General features: G+C 45.0%; 1 protein-coding gene across 2 annotated transcripts in view; it reads right to left on the reverse strand.

The window, feature by feature from the left end:
- The window catches only part of coro2ba (coronin, actin binding protein, 2Ba), a 91,764-nt gene that overhangs the window by 35,406 nt on the left and 41,218 nt on the right, over positions 1-15,140 (reverse strand). The window contains exon 1 of one of the 2 annotated variants that reach the window (XM_072464899.1): positions 3,853-3,943. The exons of the other annotated variant lie outside the window; for it this stretch is intronic. The gene's annotated coding sequence lies outside the window, so the exon portion shown is untranslated. Of the gene's footprint in view, positions 1-3,852; positions 3,944-15,140 lie in introns of those variants that run through there. 2 annotated transcript variants of the gene reach the window in all.

Below are 15,140 nucleotides of genomic sequence, written 5' to 3' on the forward strand. Positions count from 1 at the left end.
AGACGGATGAGTGAGACGGAGGAGTGAGGACAGAGGAGTGAGACGGATGAGTGAGACAGAGGAGTGAGACAGAGGAGTGAGACAGAGGAGTGAGACAGAGGAGTGAGACGGAGGAGTGAGACGGAGGAGTGAGACAGAGGAGTGAGACAGAGGAGTGAGACAGATGAGTGAGACGGAGTAGTGAGGACGGAGGAGTGAGACAGATGAGTGAGACGGAGGAGTGAGACGGAGGAGTGAGGACAGAGGAGTGAGACAGAGGAGTGAGACAGAGGAGTGAGACAGAGGAGTGAGACGGAGGAGTGAGACGGAGGAGTGAGACAGAGGAGTGAGACAGAGGAGTGAGACAGATGAGTGAGACGGAGTAGTGAGGACGGAGGAGTGAGACAGATGAGTGAGACGGAGGAGTGAGACAGAGGAGTGAGACAGAGGAGTGAGACAGATGAGTGAGACGGAGGAGTGAGGACAGAGGAGTGAGATGGATGAGTGAGACAGATGAGTGAGACAGGAGTGAGACAGAGGAGCGAGACAGAGGAGTGAGACAGAGGAGTGAGACAGAGGAGTGAGACGGATGAGTGAGACAGAGGAGTGAGACAGAGGAGTGAGACAGAGGAGTGAGACGGAGGAGTGAGACGGATGAGTGAAATGGATGAGTGAGACAGAGGAGTGAGACAGAGGAGTGAGACAGAGGAGTGAGACAGATGAGTGAGAAAGAGGAGTGAGACAGAGGAGTGAGACAGAGGAGTGAGACGGAGGAGTGAGACGGAGGAGTGAGACGGAGGAGTGAGACGGATGAGTGAGACAGAGGAGTGAGACAGAGGAGTGAGACAGAGGAGTGAGACGGATGAGTGAGACAGAGGAGTGAGACAGAGGAGTGAGACGGAGGAGTGAGACGGAGGAGTGAGACGGAGGAGTGAGACGGATGAGTGAGACAGAGGAGTGAGACAGAGGAGTGAGACAGAGGAGTGAGACGGATGAGTGAGACAGAGGAGTGAGACGGAGGAGTGAGACAGAGGAGGTAGACAGAGGAGTGAGATGGAGGAGTGAGACAGTGGAGTGAGTCAGTGGAGTGAGACGGATGAGTGAAATGTACAGAATAAAAGTCGTTGTTGAGTGTGTAAAGGGTGTTTTATTATTTTAGATAATAATTACTGTGTAAAACTGAGCTAAAGGCCAACTATTTATTATTGACCTTTATCTACTACTATTACTACTACTACTACTACTACTACTACTACTACTACTACTACTACTATTACTACTACTACTACTACTACTACTACTACTACTACTACTACTATTACTACTACTACTACTACTACTACTACTACTCTACTATTGACTACTAAAATAGTCGTTAGTGACAGCCCCACCTCTAAACAGCCTCTTTTACATGCAACTGGTGAGGAGCAGATAAATGACATAAATATCATGAAATAAACATGTTTAAGTATAAAGATTTACTTCCCCATTGCACTCTGGTTAGCATTAGCATTAGCATTAGCATTAGCGGTGATCGAGCTGTAGCAACAGCCGAGTCAAGTTTGTGAATGTCTTTGCTCGGATTCACCAAACATGAAACTAAACGACAAAACAAAACTAACATTGCTCTTCATAATTGCTGGCAGAGACACTCTGGGACGGGAAGTCACAGTTTACATGATGCTATAATATTTCAAAAGGTCTATTTTACTTAAGTCTTCAAATAAACTAAATTCCATTTGGCCCAGATTCACCTTTGGAACTGTAAGAAATCCTAATTATTAAGCCTGAAGACAAAACACAAGAAATTCAGATGACGAAGTATCACAAGGTTCAGCGCTGCAGGCAAAGACAAGAGCAGAAGCTTAGTTCTTTCAAACATCTACAATCAAATATTTGCAGTGTTTCACCATGTATCTTATGTTATTCACACCATAAAGACAATTTGATTCTTTCACACATGCTTTAGCAACCCTGTAATGGTGCCTGCTCCTTTGTGTCTGTGAAGTTCCACACCGTTACTGGACTCATAACTGGAGGACTTTTGGATTTGCTTTGTCATGTCTCTGTTAGCGTCATGTTGACAATAGCTTTGCTGCTAATTTGTTTATTCAAAATGCTTCAATCCCCACAGTTGCCAGCAGAGGGCCTCAGACAAATGATCCAAGCGTTCAAGCAGCAACAGGATCCAAAAGACTCCTTTAATGTACTTTTAAAAGAGGCTCTTTCCCTTTTCCTCGCACTAATCCTCATGTCGCTGTGGAGAAGTGTCTGGTCCTCCACAGCGAGTCGGCCTCAGATCTGACATGAAGGTTGTGTGTAACACCTGAGAGAGCCCCATGTGCCAGACCACATGAGTTTGGTTCCACATTTATTTAGATTGAGTCATTTATTTAGAGAGTGAGGTAAAAATACGCTGAGACACAAGTGAGACTTTATTTACTTTGGGAAACACCTTATTTGTGTCTTATGAGTTTGACAAACAACATTACTGTTATTTTCCCAAGTGGCTTTTTGCTAAAATGATCGTCCTCTAGCATGTGTTAGTATCAGTATTGCATGACCTCTTTATAGGCTCAAGAGTCTTTTCTCTAAATGACCCGTCCACATGTAACATTAGAACATAGTTACCAAACTGGACCAAACCCATACAAAGGTGTCAAACTTCAGCACGTGTGGAGCGATGACTTCAGGCGAGTACATTCCCCACAATGCATTTCACTGTGATGTTTTTAATTGGCACAGCGCTTCTGCCTTAGCAACTTAGCAGCACGAGCTAACAGGAAACAATGGAAAGGAATGTCTTAAACTGATGATATTTTAGATAAATCTGTCCAGCAACAACACATTAAGTCTGTTCTCATTTGTTTGTGTCAAGTCAACAAATGATTTAAACTAAACTGAGCTCCGGCTGTGATGAATTCAACACTTTTTTACACGGCTGTTTGTCTTTAGAGCGTTCACAAGACTCTGAAGTGTGAACTGTCCCTAATGCACTTATGTGTGCAGTGCGAGTACCAGGACAGAGCCAGAGTCTTAGTCAAATGATCACAACTCAGTACAGGGATGTGGGCGGGGATAGGGGGTAGGTGGATTTTTGGAGCACAAAAGTGACTGGGGGGCTGAATAGTGATGGCAAAATATCTTATTACAATTAGTGTGACGAACATTGCAAATGTGATTTTTGTGCAGTTGAACTGGCAACAAATAGAATAATTTTTAAACATATTCTGTAGTTTATGTACATATATTTAAAAAAAAAAGAAATATTACATGTGTTTGATACTTTTTGTGTAAAAACAAGGCATTTTATGTGTAAAATTGCCTTAACTGCACATATTTGGGGCATTTACAAGCAACTTTAGTAATTCTTTTGTTATTAGATACAACACATTTACAGAGGGGACTTTGGTGTGTTAGTTTGAGTAAATCAGATCTTACTGAAAATTGGCGCATTTTTTGAAATGAAATCTTCACTAATCAGACTTCAAATGAGAGATCAGCGAATCCTTCAGTACGAGCTGTCAAAATATGGTCAGTAGATGTTAAACTTGGTGTTTTCAGGGCAGATCCTTATGCATTAGATAAACTTATTATGTTTATATTAAACATTATAATTCAAAATGTCCTATAAATCAAAATATGCAATTTGATTAAAGAAAATGATAAAACATCTTTAGGTGTGGATTGGACAATGTTGTTGTTTCTCAGATGTTAAGAGAGTAAACTGACCAAAAAACAAACGTGTCTCGCCTGAAACTCTTAAAGTCAGAACACAACACTGAGAACTAATGACGAGGAAACACTGAGACATGTTTTAGGCTCATGGAAGTTGATTTGGCAAAATATGTCCACTTTAAGCTTTGTCCTCACCTTCACAGCAGCACCACCTCCCTCTGTCCCACCGTCTGCCTCTCTGTCCAACTGTCCTCTCGCTGTGGTCCTCTCTCTGTGGTCCTCTCTCTGTTATCCTCTCTCTGTGGTCCTCTCCCTGTTATCCTCTCTCTGTGGTCCTCTCAGTGGTCCACTCTCTGTGGTCCTCTCTCTATCTGTGGTCCTCTCTGTGGTCCTCTCTGTGGTCCTCTCTGTGGTCCTCTCTGTGGTCTTCTGTAGTCCACTCTCAGTGGTCCTCTCTGTGGTCCGCTCTCTCTCTTTGTGGTCCTCTCTCTGTGGTCCTCTCTGTAGTGTCCTCTCTGTGGTCCTCTCTCTGTGATCCTCTCTCTGTGGTCCTCTCTCTGTGGTCCTCTCTGTGGTCCTCTCTGTGGTCCTCTCTCTGTGGTCCTCTCTGTTGTCCTCTCTCTGTGGTCCTCTCTGTGGTCCTCTCTGTGGTCCTCTCTCTGTGGTCCTCTCTGTGGTCCTCTCTGTGGTCCTCTCTCTGTGGTCCTCTCTGTGGTCCTCTCTCTGTGGTCCTCTCTCTGTGGTCCTCTCTGTGGTCCTCTCTGTGGTCCTCTCTCTGTGGTCCTCTCTCTGTGGTCCTCTCTGTTGTCCTCTCTCTGTGGTCCTCTCTGTGGTCCTCTCTGTGGTCCTCTCTCTGTGGTCCTCTCTGTGGTCCTCTCTCTGTGGTCCTCTCTCTGTGGTCCTCTCTGTTGTCCTCTCTCTGTGGTCCTCTCTGTGGTCCTCTCTGTTGTCCTCTCTCTGTGGTCCTCTCTGTGGTCCTCTCTGTGGTCCTCTCTCTGTGGTCCTCTCTGTGGTCCTCTCTCTGTGGTCCTCTCTCTGTGGTCCTCTCTCTGTGGTCCTCTCTGTGGTCCTCTCTCTGTGGTCCTCTCTCTGTGGTCCTCTCTCTGTGGTCCTCTCTCTGTGGTCCTCTCTCTGTGGTCCTCTCTGTGGTCCTCTCTGTGGTCCTCTCTGTGGTCCTCCCCCTGCAGCCCGGCCGGGTCTCTGCGTCTCTGCTTACTGAGTGTGTCTGCTCTGCTCTGCTCTCTCAGCTCCAGGCTCCGCCTCCTAGCTCCTGATGGCCCCACCCCCTGGCTCCTCCCACCCCGCTCCATGTGAAGATGCTGCAGGGCCCGGTCCTTTCTACTCTCCTCACATGTGATGAGCAGAGATGAGAACAGAGAGGTGGAAGAGACAAACATTTGACTCAATTAAGTGTAAATTTACTTCAAAATAATGTTATTCAAGCAGAAGTAAAAATAAGTTGCTCAAGTAATTATTGACGAGTAAAAAGGTATTAGGGGAAACTACAACTCAAGCAAGAGTAATTGGGAGAGGAACTGAATGTAACAGCTGATAAAAAAATTGATTAAATTTAAGGATAAAACGCTTTATTTAAAACATGCTTTATTAACACTAAGTAAGGCGCAGTTTTTATAAAGTGGTAGGAACATGTGATCCCAAATATAAGTATGTGTGTTAGGACTGGGTGATATGGTGATAAAAATGTAATCTTTGTGACAATCTGCCTGTTTTGTTAACTTGTAATTTTCTCTGTGCTTAAAACAGCCTGTTTTCCACACACACTTTTATTAGTCGGAGGAATGAGTCTGAGGAAACATCACACTTGATCTGCATCTGTAACGACCATGTGAAGACAAAAAGAGAACATCAATGGGACATGGCTCCAAGAAAATGGTGATATCAATGTTTTGGCATATCACTCGTGTGTATAATAATAATAATATAATGAACAGGACACAGCTGATGCTAACATGCTAACATGCGAACATGTTTTGCTTATTCTTTTCTGTTAGAGTTAGGGTTAAAGCGAGCCGGACCACTTGCTGTCCACTTTGCATGACTAAAATGGGCTGGTCCGGTTCACTTAAGACAGTGGAGATACTTTGGGACTGCACCAGTGCACTCCAAAGTGGAACCAGTGGAAACAAGCCTATAGCGCCCCTTTAATATTGACCCAATAGAGGAGGGAAAACTACAGTGAAAAGGGGCCCCTGCAGCTCTGGCCCTGCACACACACAGACGGCTCAGTGTAGGGCCCATTCACTGCACTTCCTTTCCCAGCCTGGACCAAGGGCCCGGGGCTTGTTTGGGATGAGCATACTCCCACATGTTCTCCGGCTGTGCCCTGACCTCCTCCGTGCTCTCATCCTCTTTACCCTCAGTCCGTCTACATTCGAGGGCCTCCTGGGGCCCACGTCTGCAATCAACAGCCTATGGCCCACATGTAAAACAGTGTTGCTTGTTTGAAGAGAAGATAATGTAGGATTAATACTCACAAACTAATTGCTGCGTTTAATCTTCACCAAAGGCAGTGATTTATTGCATTGTATGTGTTTTGTGAATGAAAATGTGGTTCATTGTCAGATTCTCTCCAACAGACAGTTTTGTGTTGTGCATTTTGAAAAGATTAAAAACAGATGAATATTGTAAGTTTGCTTCTCGGTAACAGACACGTACTGTATTTCTGCCATGAAGATCCAGAGCGTCTGAGGGAACGTCATGGAGCCCAATGTAGAAGCTTTATCACCCAAATATACACGCAAAGACATGGAGAGGAGCGTGTCCAGCGTCTCCAGCGAGTCCAGCGAGTCCAGCGTGTCCAGCGTGTCCAGCGAGTCCAGCAAGTCCAGCGAGTCCAGCGTGTCCAGCGAGTCCAGCGAGTCCAGCGTGTCCAGCGTGTCCAGCGAGTCCAGCAAGTCCAGCGAGTCCAGCGTGTCCAGCGAGTCCAGCGAGTCCAGCGAGTCCAGCGTGTCCAGCGTGTCCAGCGTCTCCAGCGTGTCCAGCGTGTCCAGCGTCTCCAGCGAGTCCAGCGTGTCCAGCGAGTCCAGCGTGTCCAGCGAGTCCAGCGTCTCCAGCGTGTCCAGCGTGTCCAGCGAGTCCAGCGTGTCCAGCGAGTCCATCGTGTCCAGCGAGTCCAGCGAGTCCAGCGTGTCCAGCGTCTCCAGCGTGTCCAGCGTGTCCAGCGAGTCCAGCGTGTCCAGCGTCTCCAGCGTCTCCAGCGTCTCCAGCGTGTCCAGCGTGTCCAGCGAGTCCAGCATGTCCAGCGAGTCCAGCGAGTCCAGCGTGTCCAGCGAGTCCAGCGTCTCCAGCGTCTCCAGCGTGTCCAGCGTGTCCAGCATCTCCAGCGTGTCCAGCGTCTCCAGCGTGTCCAGCGAGTCCAGCGTGTCCAGCGAGTCCAGCGTGTCCAGCGTGTCCAGCGTCTCCAGCGTGTCCAGCGAGTCCAGCGTGTCCAGCGTGTCCAGTGATTCTTGGTGTGGCTGTTCTCTTGGTGCGATGGCAGAGCGGGTTGAGAGAGCGAGTCTGAGTCACACAGATACTTCAGAGTTGGTGAATTTAATCATTTGCTCCAATAGCTGCGTCTGGATGATTTTTAAAGGTCTGGGGTTTGTTTTGGTCCTTCTTCCGGACAATGAAACACGTAGGTTTGTCACCGGAGCGTCGCCGCCACAAGTTCAGCTTTGTTCAACAGCTTCAAATGTCCAAAACATGCCCAATCAAACGCTGAAAACACCAGAGATTCACGTGGTCCCGGACGCTCTGGATGCACCGCTAAAATGCTGGACGCGCGTTCACATAGATATTCGATATAAACTGGACGTCAATGTCATATCTTGACTGACTAAGACAAAATGAAACCTCAAAAAGGAATCATAATGACCTAAACAAGGTATTTATTTTAACCTTGATTAAAACAGGTAAAAAAGGACATGTTTTTGCTGATATTTTTGCTGAATTATAAAAACAAAGCACAAATGAATGAGAGACTTGAGCTCTTTTGTGACTTCAGAAAGGTGGGCTTACATCACACGGACCCTCCCCCATTACAAACACTACAAACCAAAGTGTGCTAAAACTGCGTTATTTCGGGGCTTTTGTTTTTCGCAGCTGTGGATTCCGCCTCTGCTTTCCTGTCTTTGTCTCTCTAAAGTGTGAGTGTCCCCCCCCCCCCCCCCCCCCCCCCCCCTCCTGGTCCATCCCAGACTCAGGTCCCATCATGAGATACAGTATGTGTGGACCCCGGAGACTCCCCCGTGCTGCTCCGTCTGTTCCTGGTCTTTGTGCAGACGTGTTGTGCGCTGATGCTGCTGCTTCACTGTTTATCGACTCCTCCTCCTGCTGCACTGCACAGGCCGGTGGAGGAACGTGTCGAGGGCGGAACGATTAGCAAGAATGTTACTGCAAATTTGAGACCATTTAGATTCGCAAATACGTTCTCAGTTTTGTCGTTTTTGGTCAGTTTGCTCTCTGAATTTATACTTTATACAAACTTGTGCAATCGTCTCCCAAAGATGTTTTACTATTTCATTGAATCCACTTCAACATAGATTTCTCTGGGACATTGTAACTTCAAAGGCCGTTTTTCTCCCACAAAGACACAAAGATCAGCCCTTAAAGCAGCTTCTAAACACAACCAGCTTTACAAGAAGGATTGGTTCAGATCCATTTCCAAGCCTGATTTATTCAAGTTTAACTTTTTTTTAAAAAGGCAGAATTTTTACACCAATTTTCTTTCTTTTTTTTGTATATGTGCATGTTTCAAAGATGTCAACAAAACTAAGCAAGACATTTAAACCTGTCAATTTTTCAGAATTATGTCACAAATATTGGCAATATTTTACTTATTTCTATATGAAGACATTACATGTCATACATTTTCCTTTGCATTATGTGAATACTTTACAAACAAATTTTCAAATGAAACCTCTAGATTTATTTATTTCATGCATTTTCATTGAAACTTTGCAAACTGCAATTTCAGTTCAATATAATATTTTGCCCAATAATCTGAACAGTTATAATGAACAGTGAGTATGTAACAATTGTAATTGATAAAAAAAAAAAAAGTCTTAACCTTTGCTAGGGGGATAAGGATGAACCATAAACAGTTGTATTACTGCATGGCGTTCATCTAGTATTTCTGCTGGTTTGTGTTTGACAAGAGGCTCTTCAGTCACATTCTGCTCTAAATAAATCTGTTTTAGTTTTGTCCAAAGACCCAGCAGACATTTACTATTTAGCTCTAACATAGAATACTTGGTAGTCCGTGGTAAATTTTCCCCAGATGGTCCGAAACATGTCCAAGCTCAACATGGCAAGGCAAGTTTATTTGTACACAAGGCTTCACACAACAGGAAAAAAAATGCATTAAAATCACAATGACATGACAGAAATCACAAAACCTTCATTTCTATTAATTTAATTTTAACAGTTTTTCTGACATGAATCAAACATTTTGTCCGTGCTTAGTGATCCACCAGATGGAAAACCAGATCTATTGGCCCACACTGGCCCGCACTGGCCCACACTGGCCCACACTCCAGACACACATATTTGACATTGCCAGCGTGACAGGCGTCTCCGGGACGAGCTCATCGCTTTTAGACTGATTCTTTCCCATGTTTGACGTCCTTAGACGTCAGCGCGCTATCTGCCTCTGCCACGTCTGTGCTGAGTGTGTTTATCTTTTACCACGACTCTCTCGTCGACGCCTCCACCTGATGTGTGGAGATTTTGTATCTTTAACAAGGGACCCAGTCTCGTCTGCCCCGCCCTATATTTAGCCTTAGCTAAACTAATTGTCCCAGACAAAACCAAAAGCTTTCAGTGTTAAAACTCGCTCTTGGTCAGTGGCCACTTTGCAGTGGCCTTAGTGCCGACTGACTCTCTGACCAGCGTGTTCAAACATGCACATGACAGGATGGCTCTCCAACTTCAGCCAAACCTGGAGAAAGGGTGTCACAGGATAAATAGGATATTTAGGACAAAAATAAATACATGAATGGAATCCTATCTTTGCTGTTCTGAAACACTTGCTCCAGAGAGAACACACACACATGCAGCCTACACTGACCCGGGACTGAAGATCTAGTACTGATATTTCATCTGCTAAAACTGTAAAACCTCAGTCAGCCTTGTCCTCTGCAGACGGTCTGGTTATGGTCACTCTTCCACATACATCAAAACGGGACTAGACTGGAACTAAACCAGGACTAGACTGGGACTAAACCCGGGCTAGACTGGGACTAAACTGGGTCCAAACCAGGACTAGACTAGGACTAAACCAGGACTAGACTGGAACCAAACCAGGACTAGACTGGGACTAAACCAGGACTAGACTGGGACTAAACCAGGACTAAACTGGGTCCAAACCAGGACTAGACTGGGTCCAAACCAGGATTAACTGGGTCCAAACCAGGACTAGACTGGAACTAAACCAGGACTAGACTGGGACTAAACCCGGACTAGACTGGGATTAAACCAGGACTAGACTGGGACTAAACCAGGACTAAACTGGGTCCAAACCAGGACTAGACTGGGTCCAAACCAGGATTAAACTGGGTCCAAACCAGGACTAGACTGGGACTAAACCAGGACTAGAGGAGGACTAAACCAGGACTAGAGGAGGACTAAACCAGGACTAGAGGAGGACTAAACCAGGGCTAGAGGAGGACTAAACCAGGACTAGAGGAGGACTAAACCAGGACTAGAGGAGGACTAAACCAGGACTAGAGGAGGACTAAACCTAGTATATTGTGATTACACTGGATCAAGACAACATTTCTGGCCGAATCAGGACCAAGCTAAGACGACAAAAGGCTGAGAGACGACCAGGAGGAAGCACATCCCGAACCACGCCTTCTTACTTTCTCCACCTCCCCATCCATCCCCCTCTCAGGGGGAAGTGACAGCCTGTGCCAGCCTCTCTCTCTCTCTCTTTCCTCTCACTCTCCCTCCTCCATCGCTCTGTCTTTCTCTCCATCCCCCTCTCTGTGTGAAGTGTATGTGCCAGCCCCTCTCTCTCTACTCTCTGCCTCTCCTACTCCCTCCCTCCCTCCCCCTCCCCCCTCTCTCCTCCCTCCATCTCTCCCCCTCCCTCTCTCTTCTCTCTCTCTCCTCCATCCCTCTCTCTCTCTCCCCCTCCCTCTCTCCCCTCCTCTCAGTGTGAAGTGTCTGTGCCAGCCTCTCTCACACACTCTCTCCTCCCTCCCTCTCTCCTCCCTCCCTCTCTCCTCCCTCCCTCTCTCCTCACTCCCGCCCTCCCTCTCTCTTCTCTCTCTCTCCTCCATCCCTCTCTCTCTCTCCCCCTCCCTCTCTCCCCTCCTCTCAGTGTGAAGTGTCTGTGCCAGCCTCTCTCACACACTCTCTCCTCCCTCCCTCTCTCCTCCCTCCCTCTCTCTTCCCTCCCTCTCTCTTCCCTCCCTCCCTCCCTCCCTCCCTCTCTCTTCTCTGTCTTTCCTCCATCCCTCTCTCCCTCCCCCCCTCCATCTCTCCCCTCCTCTCAGTGTGAAGTGTCTGTGCCAGCCTCTCTCTCACACTCTCTCCTCTCACTACAGGCGGTTCTTTGTGGATATTTTCCACTGTCTGCTCACACAAGTGCAGCTGCAGTCTGGAACCAGCTGACAGCTCTGTGGGCTCTGATCTGTGAAAAGAACTGACGAGATTATTTTGGAAGAGGAAGACTGAGCGAGTGGCCAAATCTTCATATTTTGCTGCTTTGTGATACTTCAAATTGAATCGATATTCAAGGCGGCAGAATCAATGGATCAAAACAGGTCATACACAGCTACGTACTCCTGACCGAGCCATGCAGGGCCGCTCCGAGCCAATTCCATGCCCCTTCCCCCACCCCCGATTGAATGTCCAAAAATACACATAGCTTTGAAAGCTGCAATAAATTAATTCATTGTATTAATAACCATTTAACTTATCGTGTTAACTTTGAAGTCGTGTCCGATGGCGACAGCTTTGTAACGCACTTGAAAAGCAGCTTTAGCGAAAAATGCGTGAAGTGCTAAAACAAAGCTACGTGTACAGTACCATCCTGGTCATAGAAACATAATGCACAAATAAAACTGGTGAAAATCTCAGCTCACAAAGCCCCAAACTGCATAAAATATGAATTGCCATTTAAACAAAGTAAATATATTATCATTGCTCCATCATCTAGTTCCTAGCATTTTATATCTAAAGTGTGTAATATGACAGAAATATTAGTAAAATAACCATTGCTAGTCCCTGTAAAATGTTTTCCCAAGCAGAACCAGACTTTAGAATATAACGGAAAAGTGGAAGCTTAATTCCAACTTCTAGAATCAGTTTTTCCAGATGAGGCCAGAGCAGAGCTGCCTTTTCTTTCTGCAATCACTTCACCAGGGCCGGTCAGGAGAGCTCTGTCCATCACCTGAATCACACTCTACAGTTCTAGGATGTGTGTGGAAACACTTATGGCCTCACAATCACATTTGGCCCAGCAGCATGTGCAGATAAAGGCCAGAATTCATCCGTTATTTAGCCTGTGACAGTTGTGTGTTTATTGACAGTAATCTAAGCTGCTCTCCTGCCTCTGCATGAGGACAAAGAAGAGAACCTGACATAAACACAACTGTGACACACGCGTTCTTATAATAAACAATGGCCCCGTTTGAATGTGTTGATCTAAAATACTCCAGATTACAGGAAATTACATCTATTTTGTGGGAAATTTGCTTTTAAAATTACCTGCTACAAAATCAATTCAGAATACTAGCTAAGGATTCTTAATTAGTGAACTAAGGGGTGAGAGCAGATGGCAATTAGAGATCTTGCCTGGGGCACCAAAAGAGAAACTGTAAATTCCTCTGATCTTAAAGGCGATTTGAGAATTCAGGCGGAACTGCGCATGCCACTCACCCGTGCGGACTGATACAACACACACGTGCGCGACGGATTGGATCTTCTGAGTCAGCTCGAACTGTCTTTCTCCGTCCTAATTTTGTCCCGTACACTGAGGGAACTATATTATGATAGATCAATGCGCTTAGACACGCGGAAACGTGCTGCTCGTGGGGACGAGCCGGATGAGGCTGCAGGTGAGCGGTAGGTGCGTTTTATGATTGATACGTGGCAGGACTAATCGTCAGTCCATGCCACAAGGAAATGAGACTCAGATTTGGGCCAAAAAAATCATCCATTCAACCTTTAAGTTAAGGGAAAGAGTGTGATAATGGTCAGAGTGGTCCAAGGGACTGCTCAGGAAGTTTGTGTGTCAAAGCCTTTAAATGAACTAGTTCTGTTTTTCACATATTTAAGACTGTAAACATCAGGTACTCTGAATATGAATGGAGCTTAACAGTCCCACCCACTTCAAAATTCGCCACAGTTCAAAATTTCTCTTTCATTTTTGTCATAGATATTAGATTTAAAAAGATATCAGGCACACATTATGTTAAATTGAAATTTTTGAGCTTTTAACCATGTTCTAACATTGTTTCCGCATCAAAAACATACCTGGAGAAGCATTTACACTAGATGAATCTCCCCCCTCTGACCATCAAAACTGACAAATAAAGACATTTCCCCCATAACTGACATAGCTCTGACACGGCTTTGAGAAACTGTTATGCCTTTTTTAAGTCCATAAATCACCTCCAGACTCATTCCATCTGTCGTTTCTTCCATCAAATCACGATCAGTACAACAGCGTGCTGAGACCTGGAAATGAGTTTATCTTAAACTGGTGAGTGTTGGCACCATCTACTGGCTGTAGATGGAACACACAGTTAGTCCTGGGGGAAACAGCAGAGATCCAAATCTAATTGTGTTTGTTATAAATATAGTTCTAAAACAGGAGATGGGGTACTCATAACTGATATCAATAGAAACACTGCATAATATTTCACCTTTTAAAGGCAACGGAGGCTAAGCAGCTCTGTGGTAAATAATGTCTATAACACAGTTCTTTTCAGCCCAAAAAAATGCATTTGAAACTTAAAATTTAGCAAAATGTGTTATTAACTTAACTAAAGTGATTTATAAAGTTTCAGAAACTGAATTTAAATAAAAGTTGGCCTGTAGGTCTTGGGCTCTATACTTACTAGAGCTGATTAGACCCGAGATTTCAAACATTTAATATTCTAATATTAATATATTTTTTATAGCATTGGTTTTTTCTTTCTTTCAATGAGAAAAAGACATGGTTCAACGTCAGAGAGTGGGGACTAAGTGGGCGGGACCTCCATCTGACCACTCGACCAGAGCCTTGGTCACAGACATATGTACTGTAGAAGGGTTTTGAGTAGATGAATAACATTAGGGATTAGGCTGAAAGAAGAATACATGCTAACGACCGAATAAACACTTCTCAAATCTTGTTATATTTAATTTACACCTGCAGGTCCTGAACAGGTTGGTGTAACTAGAAAGTAGAAAAACAGATGATATATTTTTGTTTTTTAACCATAAATACATTCAACAGATATTACATAGGGTCACAAGATTCAAGATCTATTGTTCTATCCATCCGCTCATAAGCACATGCATTCTAACCCCTCCCCTTAGCTTCATATATCCTGTGCACAACATGATGCAGCAGCAGTGAAAGTGCATGTTCTCCTAATGACCGGAAAGATAAAGCCAAAGCTCTGCTGAAGCTACAGGACCAAGAGCCATTAAGTCCAAGTGTGAACAGGAAACATGCACCACTGTGGAGCAGACTGAGAGGACACAATAATGTCAAAAAGAATGTATAAACAGTGGAACAAACACTGAAAATCGATCAAAGTTGAACGTTCTCATTTTACTCTACAAGCATGTCTTATATCTATTCTAGTGCTTTTCTGATTATGGCTTTCTTTGGTGGGATTGAATCTGTGGTAACTATTCATCATAGTTTTGCATCAGAATCCCTCTTTTTTAGGGGAGGAGCCTATTGTACATATTTGTAGGGGTATGGAAACTCCGAGCTTGTCACTGTTAGTGTTCTCGTTGGTCATTTTAATACACATACGATAACACACAAAGACAAGACAAAAGGAAAAGTAGGTTTAATATACTTTTCAATACACTGTTCAGAATGTGTACGCTTCCCCTAGTCAGCAGCCATTAAATCTAAATATAACAGTGAAAACCAAACCTGGCTCACTCACGGTTGACCAGAGCCTTAGTTACAAACAAAGACTTCAGACCTCAGAACACATGTGCAGACCGCTAAAAGGACCTGCTGTCCGCTCTGGTTCTAAAAACTCATGTTAGAGAGCGGTGCATGAACGGGCCTCTGAACACGCCCACAGACTGAGCAGCTGCAGGAGAAGAAGAACCAAGCTTCCCCCACAGTACTGCCCTGCGGCCTGTAGAGGCCACTAAAAGACACCGTGACTTCAGCCAAGCTTCAGCAGCTAATTTGAGAAAACGGTCCAACATGAACATATTTCGGACCAATTTTAATATAGTTGTGACACACAGTAATTTGAGATGTTATAGGTCAATCACTGCTTGCCTTGATTTGC

Source organism: Eucyclogobius newberryi, unplaced genomic scaffold, assembly GCF_026437365.1.
Source record: "Eucyclogobius newberryi isolate DKJ021-1_F unplaced genomic scaffold, fEucNew1.0.hap1 SCAF_5, whole genome shotgun sequence".
NCBI classification, from domain to species: domain Eukaryota; kingdom Metazoa; phylum Chordata; class Actinopteri; order Gobiiformes; family Gobiidae; genus Eucyclogobius; species Eucyclogobius newberryi.